Source organism: Callithrix jacchus, chromosome 6, assembly GCF_049354715.1.
Source record: "Callithrix jacchus isolate 240 chromosome 6, calJac240_pri, whole genome shotgun sequence".
Taxonomy (NCBI): Eukaryota; Metazoa; Chordata; class Mammalia; order Primates; family Cebidae; genus Callithrix; species Callithrix jacchus.
In genome coordinates this window covers 52726617-52739800 of record NC_133507.1, presented here as the reverse complement: position 1 = coordinate 52739800, position 13184 = coordinate 52726617, and the positions used below count along the sequence as shown (strand labels likewise).

General features: G+C 37.1%; 1 non-coding gene across 1 annotated transcript; it reads left to right on the top strand.

Moving 5' to 3' along the window:
* The first annotated feature begins 227 nt into the window (after window positions 1-227).
* On the top strand, window positions 228-347 carry LOC118155154 (U6atac minor spliceosomal RNA). The gene has a single exon (XR_013519455.1). It is a non-coding gene; the product is annotated as a U6atac minor spliceosomal RNA (small nuclear RNA).
* Window positions 348-13184: the final 12837 nt, after the last annotated feature.

Genomic DNA, 13184 nt, shown 5'->3' with positions numbered 1-13184 from the left:
TTACTGCTTTCCACAAGTAATAATCTACATCTCCATGAATTTTCCTTGTTTTTGGAGTCTGAATTGTGCTTTTAGAGACGTTCGCCCTGAGGAGACTAACTTCAAGTTTTTATTTGTATTCATTAATGAGAACATAAAAGCACCCTTCCCAGGACCTCTGAAAACTGAAGCAGAGTGCTCAACACCCTGCCCCTGCTGGCTTGGTTATAGTAGTTACTTGTGGTCTAGTTTACTTAATAGCTAGAGAGGTTCGCACCCCGTTTGACAAGGATAGAAGAGGCCCTTAGGCCTTACAAATAAAATTTAAAAATCTGTAAAACCAGTAAAGATTGTACTAAATGCTGTCTCATGAAAAAATAAAAATTTAAAAAGTATATAAAGAAAAGCAGGAGCATTGTAGCTAGTTGTCTAATTTTGGAAAATCATATAACCTCTTTGGGTCCTGTTTTCTGTTTCTGTAAAAGGAGCTTGACATGTTCTATGATTCTAAGCAGCTGGGCATTAAGCTTATTGATGACCACACCTGTGGCACAAATGTATTTTTGGAATAGTAGTAGGTGCTGAATTTGTCCGAAATTGTTTGGATGGATAAGGTGATTTCTGCCCATCAAGCCAGAAAAAGTGTGTTGACTTTTGTCACTTGCATGTATCAATTAGTGTATGAGAGACTAAGCCTGCCCTTCTAGCTTTGCTATGGAATCAGTCTCACTGTAGGGCATGGTCCAGATTTTACCAAGGAAATAGTAAGGGAGCAGGACTACATTTTTGCCGAGGAGAACCCAGAGCAGTCTTACGCTTCCTTCACTAGGACGTAGAAAATTCCATTGCAATGAGCAAGACTCTCAATGCATAGGATCCACTTTGTGTTGGATTTCCAGGTATTCTCTTCGTTTGATTAAGTTTGTTAAAAAGCCTCTTCCTTATGGTTTGGTTTGCCAGCAAGATCTATCTACAGGAAGAGAAGAAGCTGGAAGATTTTTGTTCCTGTGACAGTTATACCTCACTGTAAATTTTTAAAAAGGAGAGTAGATGGTATTACCATGGAGAGAGAATTTAAAGAGATAAAACGTACTAGAGGAACAGTGAAGAGTAGAGGAGGGGCAGAAAATTGGACTAAAAGAGCATCATTTCGTAACCCTTAGAAAAATTTCATAGAGCATGGGAATACAAGTTGGAGGGTGTTAATATGTCATGTTGCTGGTTTGTCCATACACACGTGGTGCAAATATCAACAGTGGATTTGCTTTGTAATCAAGGTGGCATTTTGCAATTCATCTCTGACAAAGAATGTGAGTAGTTAATTAAAGACTAGTTTGTATAGTGAATAGTAGTTACTGCAAATAAATAAAAAGCACAGTGCTCACACACGGAATGAGTAAGAATCTGTTTAAAAATGAAGCTAGCATGACATTGCTGAAGACATACCTTGATTGAGCATTATATAATCTCTTCTTTGTGGAAATATCTCTGTATTTATAGATTGACCTACTTCTGTACATTAGTACAAGCACATACAAGTTGGACTTGTACTAATGATGGAAGAACTTGAACGTTTCAAATGTTGAACAGTTTTACAGAGACTTCTGACAAGATACAAAGCATTTGGTAGTTAAGTGGATATATACTTCTTAAAGGTCATTTTTAAATGTGTTAAAACTATTAAATAAGTATGTAGATTTTTATATGTCTCTTAAACCCCAAACTAAAAATCTTCAGGAAGCACAAACATAAATTCCCTCAATCAGAAAAAGGCTGCTTGGTAGACTAAGAAGAATATAATTAAAGAAGCCAGTTTTAGGCATATATGCAATTATTTTAAGATATGTTTATAATTTGCATTTAGTAGCAAGATCGGGTTGTTAAGTGTACAACATACCAACCTTAGCAGTCACATTAACAGAAATAAGATGTCTAGAAACTTTAGAAAGTTGATTAGTAATCTACATTTTGTACTAATTATGGGGGGCACATTATAGGTTATAAATACACAAGATAAAAATCCCAGGTTTCTGAGTGCAAAAAAATAAACTTTCATATATTTTGACAAGCATTGCCTGGTCTGAACTATTTATAATACTTTAGAGTGTACTAGCACTTTTTTGGTAATATAAAAAGTAATAGAATCTTAGTAATATGAGGTCCCACTAGAGATATTTGCTATTAAATTGTTGCTGAGTGTGCTGAGGTTTGGGAGAGAATTATCGAGTTTGCAGATTAGCAAAGCAGGTTCTGGCAATGTTTTAAAATTGAATCAGTGATGCTTTAAAATGAGATATATTTTAAGGATTCACAATAAGAATTTAAAAATAGATGAAAAGATGGCTTTGTTACCAAGCAGTGTATGTTAATTAGTGCCTTTATGCAAACTAATTTCATGTTTGTCTACAGGTTTAAGCACATACAACAAGCAAAGGGTTGGGGGTGAGGCAGAGTTCAGGAAAGATAATTGAAAATGAGATGTGATGGTAATTTTAAATAAGTGCTTTCCCATTTTCTGTTTTCTTTTTATTTTTAAAAAAATCTTTTTCTTTCAACCATTAGCAGAGCTGCAAGCACAGAATGACCCAATTTTGTGAAATTAGGGCTTTTGCCTGTGTTTCTAATTCAGAATTTGATGTACTTTAAAAGTCACCCTGAGTGTTGTGGCTGAGAGTCCTCTTCTTTGGGGTACTGTAGTCTTGGTGGGGTCACTAAAAGGAGGGATGTGTCGCAGGTAATCTTCTGCCACTTGCTATGGGAAAGCTTTCCTTTGTGTTCTTCCAGCTGTGAGCAAAGTTGCCAAACATGATAAACCTACTTGATGATGGCAGAATTGTTAAGTCTCCTCTCTTAACTGTGTCCACCAGTTTGCCAATGAAAAGGTCAGTGGCATAGAGAGGAATTCTTTCTAGCTGCCAAACAACTGCTTTAATTCACCTGTGTTCTACCCCAGAAGTACCAGTGGTGAGGAGATAGCTACTGGAAGGTCAAGAAATAAATCCGAATAGTAGGGCAGTAATAATTTTCAGCAGTCATCTTTAATTTATTTTGAAACAATTATTTGAACCTCAATTAGTTATTAAGTTACATATAAGGAAGATAGTTAGCTTATATGGTGTGATTATTCAAAGGAAATTTGTAATTAATTATCATGAAATACCTACTAGAAAAATAAGTCTTTTATAAATTGAACTAATTTGTATGATACTAGTAATTGTACTATACCTATTAGAGGTGGGGCCTTTTTAGATTTGCAAGGATCCTGAGAGGTTATCCAATTTAGCTTTTTACCTTCAGAGAATTAAGCCAAAGCTCTACCTGTTCCTTGAAAATGATTCCTTCTGTCCTAAACTTTGGAGAAGCTTTTCTTCCTTTGAATTCTGTGCTGTGTCTGTGCTGGACGTTTTGGAACTTAGCATTGATTGATCTGTATTGCAATTTTATGCATTGTGTTATCTTTTGAACCAACATGTCAGACCCTTTCAAATTAAAGACTGGATTTGAACATTTTGCCTCACTTCCCCCACATACTAAGGCAGTGGTCTCTCGTGGAAGATGTTCAGTATGCACTGAGGAGGATGATCTAAATTTATCTTGAAAATCATGTTAATCCTTAACAGTCTTCTCTTGGTATTCGATCAACAACTTGAATTAGAAAGTATCAACAATGTTTGGGACCTTAGATATGTTCTAATCTAATCTAATCTAATCCATGTTTTACAGATCACAAAACTGAGAAAGGGCCAGAGAGAAAAATCACTTGCCTGAGACACATTGCTAATTAGTTGACAAGAGCTTTCTTTTTAGGATGCCATCTGCTATTAATAGTGTGTATGCCCTATATTAGGGTCTACCTTCACAGGTAGGCTCTTCTCTCCTTGGGTTTGTTCATTTGAATGAATGAATGGTTCCTTGTAAATGTCTGAGGTGCCAGCCCAATGTTCTTTCTTTGTATATTCATAGGTTAGCAGCAGCTTATAATGCTGCAGACATATTCTGATATTAGCCAGTGGCTCTGGAACTTAATTTACAACATCCGGGTATTCTATATTCCCTTGAACATGTGATTCCCCCCGCCCACTGCCTTTGAATATGTTTTTTGGATTGCTCATGGTGGAAGGTTTGGGACATAAATCATCACCATTTGCTACTGATCCAATTTGGGAAAACTAGGTCAGTGAATTGTACATCTGTATTAGTTGGTGTGGAAGGACCATTTTAAGCATTCTCAGACATGTAGCTAAGCAAGTCTGGGGCTCTCTGACATTACATAATTTCTCTGCTAAACCAAAGATCTCATTGAGTTTGCTGTTCAGCCACGTCTTATGTTGGATTAGGGGTATATTTGTTCAAAGCCCGGTTTCATCATTTGTCCAGCTTCACAGTATTTCCCCAGATAGGGAGGCTGCCTTACAGGCTTGGCTGCCTTTTCATACATTGCTGGGAGAGTTTTCAGTGAATGAATATAATGGAGAATTTTCATTTGTCACAGATGTTATGTCATTTCTAATTTTTATTCAAGTTATTTTAAGGAGAAGCACCAACCAGTTTCTCTGACCAACTTAAAGATGAAAAGATCTTCTCAGCATGAAAAATAGCAAAAAGCACATGATGGTCTAAGCTTTTGAACTCTCAGATAGCTGGAGTGCCCAGAATTCGAGTGATTTTCTTCAGTGACTTTAGTGCACCGTGAGTGTGGGATTGGAATTGAGTGTGTGATGTGAAACAGTCCTGATGTCATGTGGGGGTTTCCATTCCTTGACTAAATAGACTTTCTGGTTTGAAAACAGCACCATAAACAAGGAGGTCAGCAGAGGCTTTTGCTATCGTTTGAAACGTGCCCTTGGTTTTGCTTCCCCAGCGCCTTGGAATGCTGTTTGAATCTGGGGATCAAGTGATTCCAAAGTCTCTCCAAGAAAGGAGAATTCAATGAAACATTCATCAGCAAAAGCTTGGTTAAAAGTACAGCCTGTGTACGTGTAGGAATGAATTAGAAACACCTGTGAAAACCTTACCTGTGGTCAGTATCACACCCAGAAAGTTGCAGACATCAGGAAGAGATGGCCTGTGCTTTTGCTGCCTTGTTGCAGGCAGTCATGAGAGTGATAGGAGGTTACTGTGACTTGTAGTTATAGGTCCCATTTACTCTCAGGAGAGTGGGCTGAGAGGCTAAGTTCTGTGGTCCATTGATTATTTTACCTTGGCTTTTCGTAAACTGGCAGTTTCCAAAAATAATTTGAGGACTAACAGAATTGCTAACTCCCTCCCACCATGCTCCTGTAAAGACAGTGAACACAACCAGTCTCTTTTTTCCTTTGTTTTATAGAAGAAGGGTAATTTTTATACTGTAATATGAGGTCACAATCTAAGAATAAAATCTTTCTTAAGATAATTCCCTCATTTTGCTCTGGATTTGTGTAAATGTTGGCACACACCTGCCTTTGGGAAATCACTTCTCTAGGGTGAACAACATTATGAAACTCCCTCTATATGACCATAGCATAGATTTGTTCCTCGCTCAGGATAACATTCTTTGTGCCTGATGCTTTTTAAAAAAATTCTGGTTGAATGTCACTTAGTTCAGGCTGGAATTGCTCAGTAGTTTCGGTAGATGCTGCTGGTATTATCATAATTCATTCATTTACTTGCTTATTTAACAAACATAGCCAGACCCAGGCTATGGGCTGAAGAGTTAAAACAAAATAAACTCACTACCCTCAAGGAGCTTGAAACTACTTTTCAAGAATCTGTTATTTAATTTTTTTAAAAAAATATATTTTTGTGCCATGAGGGCTTATATAGAATACAAGCAGAAATTGTGAAATTAGCATTTATCTGTAGATCCTGAATAAGGGTTTATTGTAGAAGAATTTTTTTCTCTGTCTCTTTTTTTCCTCTGTACTATTCAAAGAAACCTTGTTTCTGATAAAGTAAGGTAGAAGTTACTCAACAGATGTAATTCTGACAATGAAATTTACATTACAGGATCTAGTGTGATTCTGGGGCATCAAAAACCAAAGAACATTTAGAGTATGGCTAGCGCATAGAATCTAGTCCTGTGATCTACTCAGCTGAGCAAGATGATTGTTCAGCCCTCCCTGACTTTCTCTCAAAATATCTCAACTACTAACAGCAGCAACAATAAATAAAAAGGAAAGGAGGAAAGAAGAAAAATCTCCTTAGGGGCATAAATTGTTTTAATTTGCTTTCTGCAATGATAAAACTAAGAAAACATCAAATAGCTACATTACTTTGCATTGGTAAGCTCCCCAACTTCCATTGCTGGGTAACATTTCCTGCAGCTGATGAGGCTAAGAAACTAGTTTTGCTTTGAATAGATTGGTGTATATTCAAAATCCTACTCAGTGAAATTCAGTTGTTTATAAACTTAAAATTGAAAGGCTTTGTATGTTTGTCTTTGAAATCAGCACCCATTTCAAAGGCATATTACTCACTGGATAAATTACAGGTTCACAATTCCAAACCAAAATCAAAGGAGTCTTCAGGCGACTTTGACAGTTAAGTTCCCGGCACTGTGCGGCTACGTGATGAGCACTAAGTGTTTGGTTAATGGATGAATGCATGGATTCAATTAAGCATCATATCAGCCTGCATTTGTATATTGCTTTATAACTGGTAAAGTGATTTCACATTTATATTCACTATAACACTTTGAATAAAGAAAATGTTAACTTCGCATGTTGGATTCTGCTTTAAAGCTTTAAAGCCGCTGTTACGCCCTTGGCTTAATGTGAACACTGATTATTTAACTAATAAAGTAAAAATAAGCTAGGGGTCAAAACAGCGGTTTAAAAGATTATGCTACTATTATTTTTATACAGTCTGGGGAAGAGTGGATCATTAAACCAGAATTCCACCTCCAATTAATGTTTACGGTCATGTGGTTGTGTTGTGTATGTATACACAGGCATGTATACTGTAGCTTTTCTATTCTCCCCAGAAATGCAGAAATCTAGAAAGAAACAATCAAATATTTATACCAGAGCTTTGGTGTAAAGTAACTAAGATAGCAGCCATTCACCCAGCTGGACAATGGCCTTTTATTTTTTTTCTAGTTGGAGCCGTGGCCTTGACCCGGCTGAATGTCAGTAAAAGTAGTGTTGGGCAATTCTCCCAGTTATTTCATCTGAGGACCCCAAAGCTGGCCCTTCTATGCAACTCTCCTTCCTTGCAAAGGCTGTAGATTACAGAAAGGCTTCCTTGAAAAACGAGAGGCAAAACTGATCAAATCAAAACACAAAACAGATAGCAACTCACTTCAGGTTCCCGGACATCCCAGCTTTCAATTTTGTTTCAAGAGCTCAGACATCAGCCCTGATGATAAATTGCTGTAAATTCTAACATTTCTCATAGAAAAGAGCAGTTCGGCTACCCTAGGTTGGCAAGTGTTACACAAGGCTTGGTGAATGTTGAGTTAGTAGTAAATTACTGAATTCCTTGTTTTTGTTGTTCTTCTTGTTGTTTGTTTTCTTGAATAGCTTTATTTGTTAAATATACAGTAAAATGGTATTATAATGAATTCATAGAGAGATTACCAAAAAAAGAAAAAAAGTTCCTGCATAAATTGCCAGGTATAGTGAGTCAGGCCTGTAGTCCCAGCACATTGGAAAGCTGAGGTAGGAGGATTGCTTGAGCCCAGGTGTTCAAGACCAGCCTGGGCAACATAGGGAGACCCTGTCTCTATAAAAAATAGCGAGACACGGTGGTGCACCTGTGGTGCCAGCTACTAAAGAGGCTGAGGCCTATCCAAAAAAAAAAAAGCGTAAGTTCTTGAAAAGGTATGTTCCTATTTGTGTGCATGTACCTTTTAATTCCTGCCTGATTCCCTGACTTCACAATCCTGAAGTATCCCCAGGCCACAGTCAAGTTCCTCAGGATCTTATTCTCTCAAAATTAAATGCAAAAGAAACTAAAAAGAAGAGATTGCAAAGAGAACTAGAAGCCAGGCAGTAGTGAGTGAAAAATCATTTGGACTTTACCTAGAGACCTTTGTTTACCAGGATGCTCAGGAAAATTGCAAGGAAAGCCATCTTAAAGCTCGTGTCAAGAGGGATTGTGATTTAGTAGGAGAAATGTATAGAAGCAGGGGAGTTGGTTTTCAGGTTCCTGTTCTGCTGCCTAATAACTGAATACCATTAAACAAATCCCTTAATCCCTTTGAGCCTCAGTTTCCTTGTGTGGAAATAGGTATGCTCATATGACATCAGTTTTTGTAAAGACAGGATGAAATAATTACAGGAAAAGTCTTTATAAAGTGGTATCAAAACACGTGTTATTACCAGTGGTAATATTTGTATAACACTTAGTATGTTTTTTAATTACAAAAATAATTTTTATTGCAGAAAAATGTTACAATTATGTGAGTTGTTGTGTGCTGACCACACAACTGAGGGATTCTGCAGTATCTGCAGATCCTTAAATGTCTCTAGCATCTGCCCAGTGTTACTGGGATTTGCTGCCATGCCTGTTTAAACCGCGTTGGAGCGCTCAGTCACTGCAGACTGCCCATAATGCCTACACTCCAAGGGCCCCTTAAAGAGATTCCATCAAAAGATTCCTTAGAAGTAACTCGACCAGCAAAATTGTAGATGCCTGTAAAAACTATGGTACAGCTTGTGTACTGGAAAGAGACCACTGGAATGGAAATCAGGGGACAGAACCTTAGTCTCAGTCCTCTGTTAACAATTCATGGTCCTGGGCCTCAGTTTTCTCATCTGCAAAATGACCAGTTTGAACTTAGTATTCTTTCAAGTAGATTCCAGGCACAGCGTTTGTAAGTCTTTGCTCAGTCTGTCGTTTCAGTGGGCTCTTCAAGCACCAACAGAGGCCAGTCACGAAGGTGGAACCCGCCTGATGTCAGCTCAGGGCACAGCCCACAATATTTCTAGGTGCCTTCAGGAATATGGAGCACCACTGTCACTCTATGTCACCTGTAAGATGGGAAAAGGGAACCCAATCAATAAAGATTTTATGAGCAGGGCTGGATGTGGTGGCTCACACCTGTAATCCCAGCACTTGGGGAGGCTGAGGTGGGCGAATCCTGAGGTAGGAATTTGAGACCATCCTGGCCAACATGGTGAAATCCCATCTCTACTAAAAATACAAAAATTAGCGGGGCATGGTGGTGGGCACCTGTAATCCCAGCTACTTGGGATGCTGAGGCAGGGGATTGCTTGAACCTGGGAGGCAGAATTTGCGGTGAGCTGAGATCTCGCCATTGCCCTCCAACCTGGGCAACAAGAGCAAAACTCCATCTTGGGGAAAAAAAAAAAAGATTATAAGGAAACTGTTACCCAGTTTCATATGTCTCCATTTTTCTCATTTCCCTGAGAAGAAGACCATAAATATGGCTAGGAAGCCAGAAATATGAATTGGTTACAGATTTTTTTCTCCAAGAGGATAATAATTAAATTAGATAGATTGAGTGTAAAAGATAGGACTAAATGGGTGGGGGTACCATAGAGAAGCATCAGTTGGAAAGGACCAGAATTCCTTTTGTCTCTAACGGGAACAGTAATATGTTACGAAGTACTTAAACATTGCTTCAGACAATGGGTTTCAGCCTATATGAAGCCCTTGGAGTGCTCTGGAATAAAAAGTTCTTCAATGGAGTGTCTAAATGCTAACCTACAGTTTAATGTTGGGGTTCTTCAACTCAAAATCAGCACCAGCCTTGACACTGATTAAAGCAAATGTTTACAGGGGATTTGGACTTTGCCAGTGTTTGCCCTATTGAAAATTAGGATCAGCTTTTATAATAATATAATAAAGAATAAAATCTTTTCCTCTTAAACTTGTCATCTAGAATATTTGCTCTCAGAATATTGTGTCAAATATTAAAATGTGATCCATTATTAAGATAAAATGGTTTTGCTTTCACTTTACTCTGAGAACAGTATATATCAAGCTCTGAAAGACTTGAGCACTAAAAAACAAGGGGTGATTAAAAATGAATTCTTAAAAGCTTAAGAAATCTAAAAAGTGGATTTCTTTAGAACATAATGAAATATAGGTTGAAAAGATAACTTGCCAAAGTGACACTGCTCTTATTACTGGAAGAGTCTTCCTGGGTGAATCAGTAATACGTGATTTAAAAAAAATTAAAGAGAGGCTGATGTACTGACGTTAAATTCCACACAAATATTCTGGTTATTGAATAGTAATTTATTGTAGTTTTACTGGAAATTTTCTCCTCTTAGTTCTTAAAAGGTTTTCCAGGCTCAATTAGCACCTTTACTCCTAATAATCAATATCGATTTTACTGTATTCATTTTAGATTTAAAAAATTTTGCCTAAACACAAATCTTAACCATTTTTAAAGTAACATATTTCATTAAAAAAAAATCAGGCTTACCAGCTAGGCCTTCTTTGCCATCTGAAAAATGATACATTTTCATTTATTTGAGGTGGGCTCTTAAATTCAGAAAAGTAGTTACAGTTCTGGTAATATTACGGAGCTCTTTGGATTCAGAACGGTTGACAAGATGTTAATCAAGAATATGTGTATCACTTTCCAGTATCTTCTTAAAATTGGGTCGCAGTGGTTATTTTTAATAATATTGCAGATTTTGTTTTTAGCCTGCCTATTCATTTCTGTGCTTCAGTATATTTAAGGTGTCTAGGAGCTGATTATATTGGTTTCACAGGGCATACTGCCTGACATGGGACCATGGAGGTGGCCCCTAACGTGTTACAAAATGTTCTCATGGGGAGAGTGAGCGACAGTCAACAGGGTAATTGCTGTTTATTCAATGTGCTATGAAGTGAGCTGGAATTATCTGCTTTTCTACATTACTTGCAGTTTCCCTCATATGACAAGCTTTCTCTGACAACATGGGACCCATTCCATCTGTAAAACAAACCTTTCACCCAAACCCTTCCATCAAATCCTGTAAATTGTTTTGTATAAATGTTTCCTGTGATTTTTCATGAAGCATTCAATTTCATCTTCTTTTGAAATTTGAAAGATCACTTTTTTGGTTGTTTTTAGCATTCATTAGTAGAAAATTAAAAGGATTTCTAAGGACTACTTTTTCCAGTCACACATTTTACAAACATTTGAGCTACTACCTTGGGTTGGCCAGGAAATGTCTGCCGCCACATTAGCGATGTGATAATGGGCTTCACATATCACCTGGACATTAATAGAATGAAATCACTTACTGCTCCTGAAAGCAGCTTTGTTCTCAGCGGGTGTCCTGAAGGCACTGCATGAGCACAATGGACTTCTATCACAGAGGTGAAAGTCAGAAATAACCTAAACCCATCTTTATCTCTGCTGTGTGTGTGTGTGTGTGTGTGTGTGTGTGTGTGGTTTCATCTTTATTTAACAGGTCCACTGATATTTGATGGAAATGACCAAAATTCACCTAGTGGCATAAAGTATTTCTGGGTCTCCAATCTGCTCTGATCTGTGACATGCAAAACTTCTAATGACTGGGGACCCCTAATTCAGCTGCAATAGCCCATCAAAGATGCGACTATATTCTCTCATAATAGCTTTGTAATGTGATCAGCAGCCATATCTGCTAACTTTTCCCTGAGCTGTGCAGATGTGGCCGTAAAAGAGGCACTGTGCCATTGTGTATTTCCTACTTTCCTTCAAAAATGAATTTGCTTTTCGATTACAGCAGAATGGCTGCCGTATAAATTTTCTGTATAAATTTCACTGTATAAAGTAAGTGCACATCCACTTAAAGAAAGCCCAGTCTATGAAAATTGGAACTACAAAATAAGAATGATTCAGAGTTATTATTAGCTTTATTGAAATGCCCTTTTCTTTGTAAAGGTATTTGTCATAGAATTCTATAAACAAAAGTCATCTTTTGTGCATTTGTGTTATTTTTCAATTAATCAAAATTAGGATTTTTCTGATAGATACCTATTACGTAAATTAAAACATGGACATTATTAAATAGTAAGCCTTGTGACTTTTTTGGTGTATGTGGTTTTAAGGAGCAGAGAGTTTAGTAGGCAAGAAAGATGGGAGAAGGTAGAAGATAGAGGCTCCCCCGTACAGAGACAGAGAGAGGGAGGATCCAAAGCCAAAAGAGGGAACCCCTGATTTCTTTTGTTGTTGTTGTTGATGAGAAAAAGTGTAAACTCAGAGTTGATTTGCTGCGTGATAGGTTTATTTAGAGCTTGGACACATATTTTAACTGAAAAAAAATCAGACTTTGAATTATTGTTTACAAAATAAAATGTATGGTTTCTAAATTTTAGTTTTGAGTTTTTAACCTATTTCTCCTCTGAGGAATATGGGCTCATGACCAGCATACATTCTTCATATCACATTCAAAGTCTAATCTGGTTTTTCTAGCAATCACATGGATAGGTGTAAACAGATAAATAGTCACCGTACTCTATTGACTGCCACGGCTCATTTTTCATCTTTTGAAATAAAAGCCCAGGAGAATTTTTGTCAGGATAAATTGGAGATAAAAAAAAAAAGATTCTGTTTTGAAGTAGATACTTTGAACATGGCATATTTGTGAGAAATTTTCTTTTGCCTTGGAGGCCTTTTAAGACCTAGAAGGCTCTACAAAATTAGAATTTTGGTTACATAAACAGTGTTCAATCTGACCCTAAATTAAAGAACTGCTTTTGAGCCAGGTCTGAAGCTGTTTTGGCTTTGGTAAATTCAGATATATTATCAAGTTTAACACTAAATTTAAACATTATAAGTTAGTTGACTTTTCCCTTAATTAGCAACAGCTATGTTCCCATAGAAAAGCTGAAAATATGAAGTTCCATTTTCCTCTAAAGGAGTCTAATTACATTATTGTCTGAAATAATACGATTCTTTGAACAGTACTGCCTATGTTTTCTTCCACTATGCAGACTTTTCATAAATAACACAGTCTACATCAAGACAAACAGTACATTCAGCAAGCTGGAGAAAGCAAATGAACCAACTCTCTGTATTCATAACAAGCTTCTGTACCCCTTTAATGTGGAATTCGCAATAGATATATACATTGTTCATTGGAGTATTTTAATATTTTTTCATACAATTCTGTCCATCAAATATGCAAAGAAGGTCAATTACTTGCAACGAAGAATCCAAAGAATCCCAGAAATACTAAGCCATGTACGGTAACATCATGAGGCTAAAATATGCAGCAAATACTAACAATAATACTATTAACTACTAATAAAGAAAATACAATCCCCAGATCAGTGGT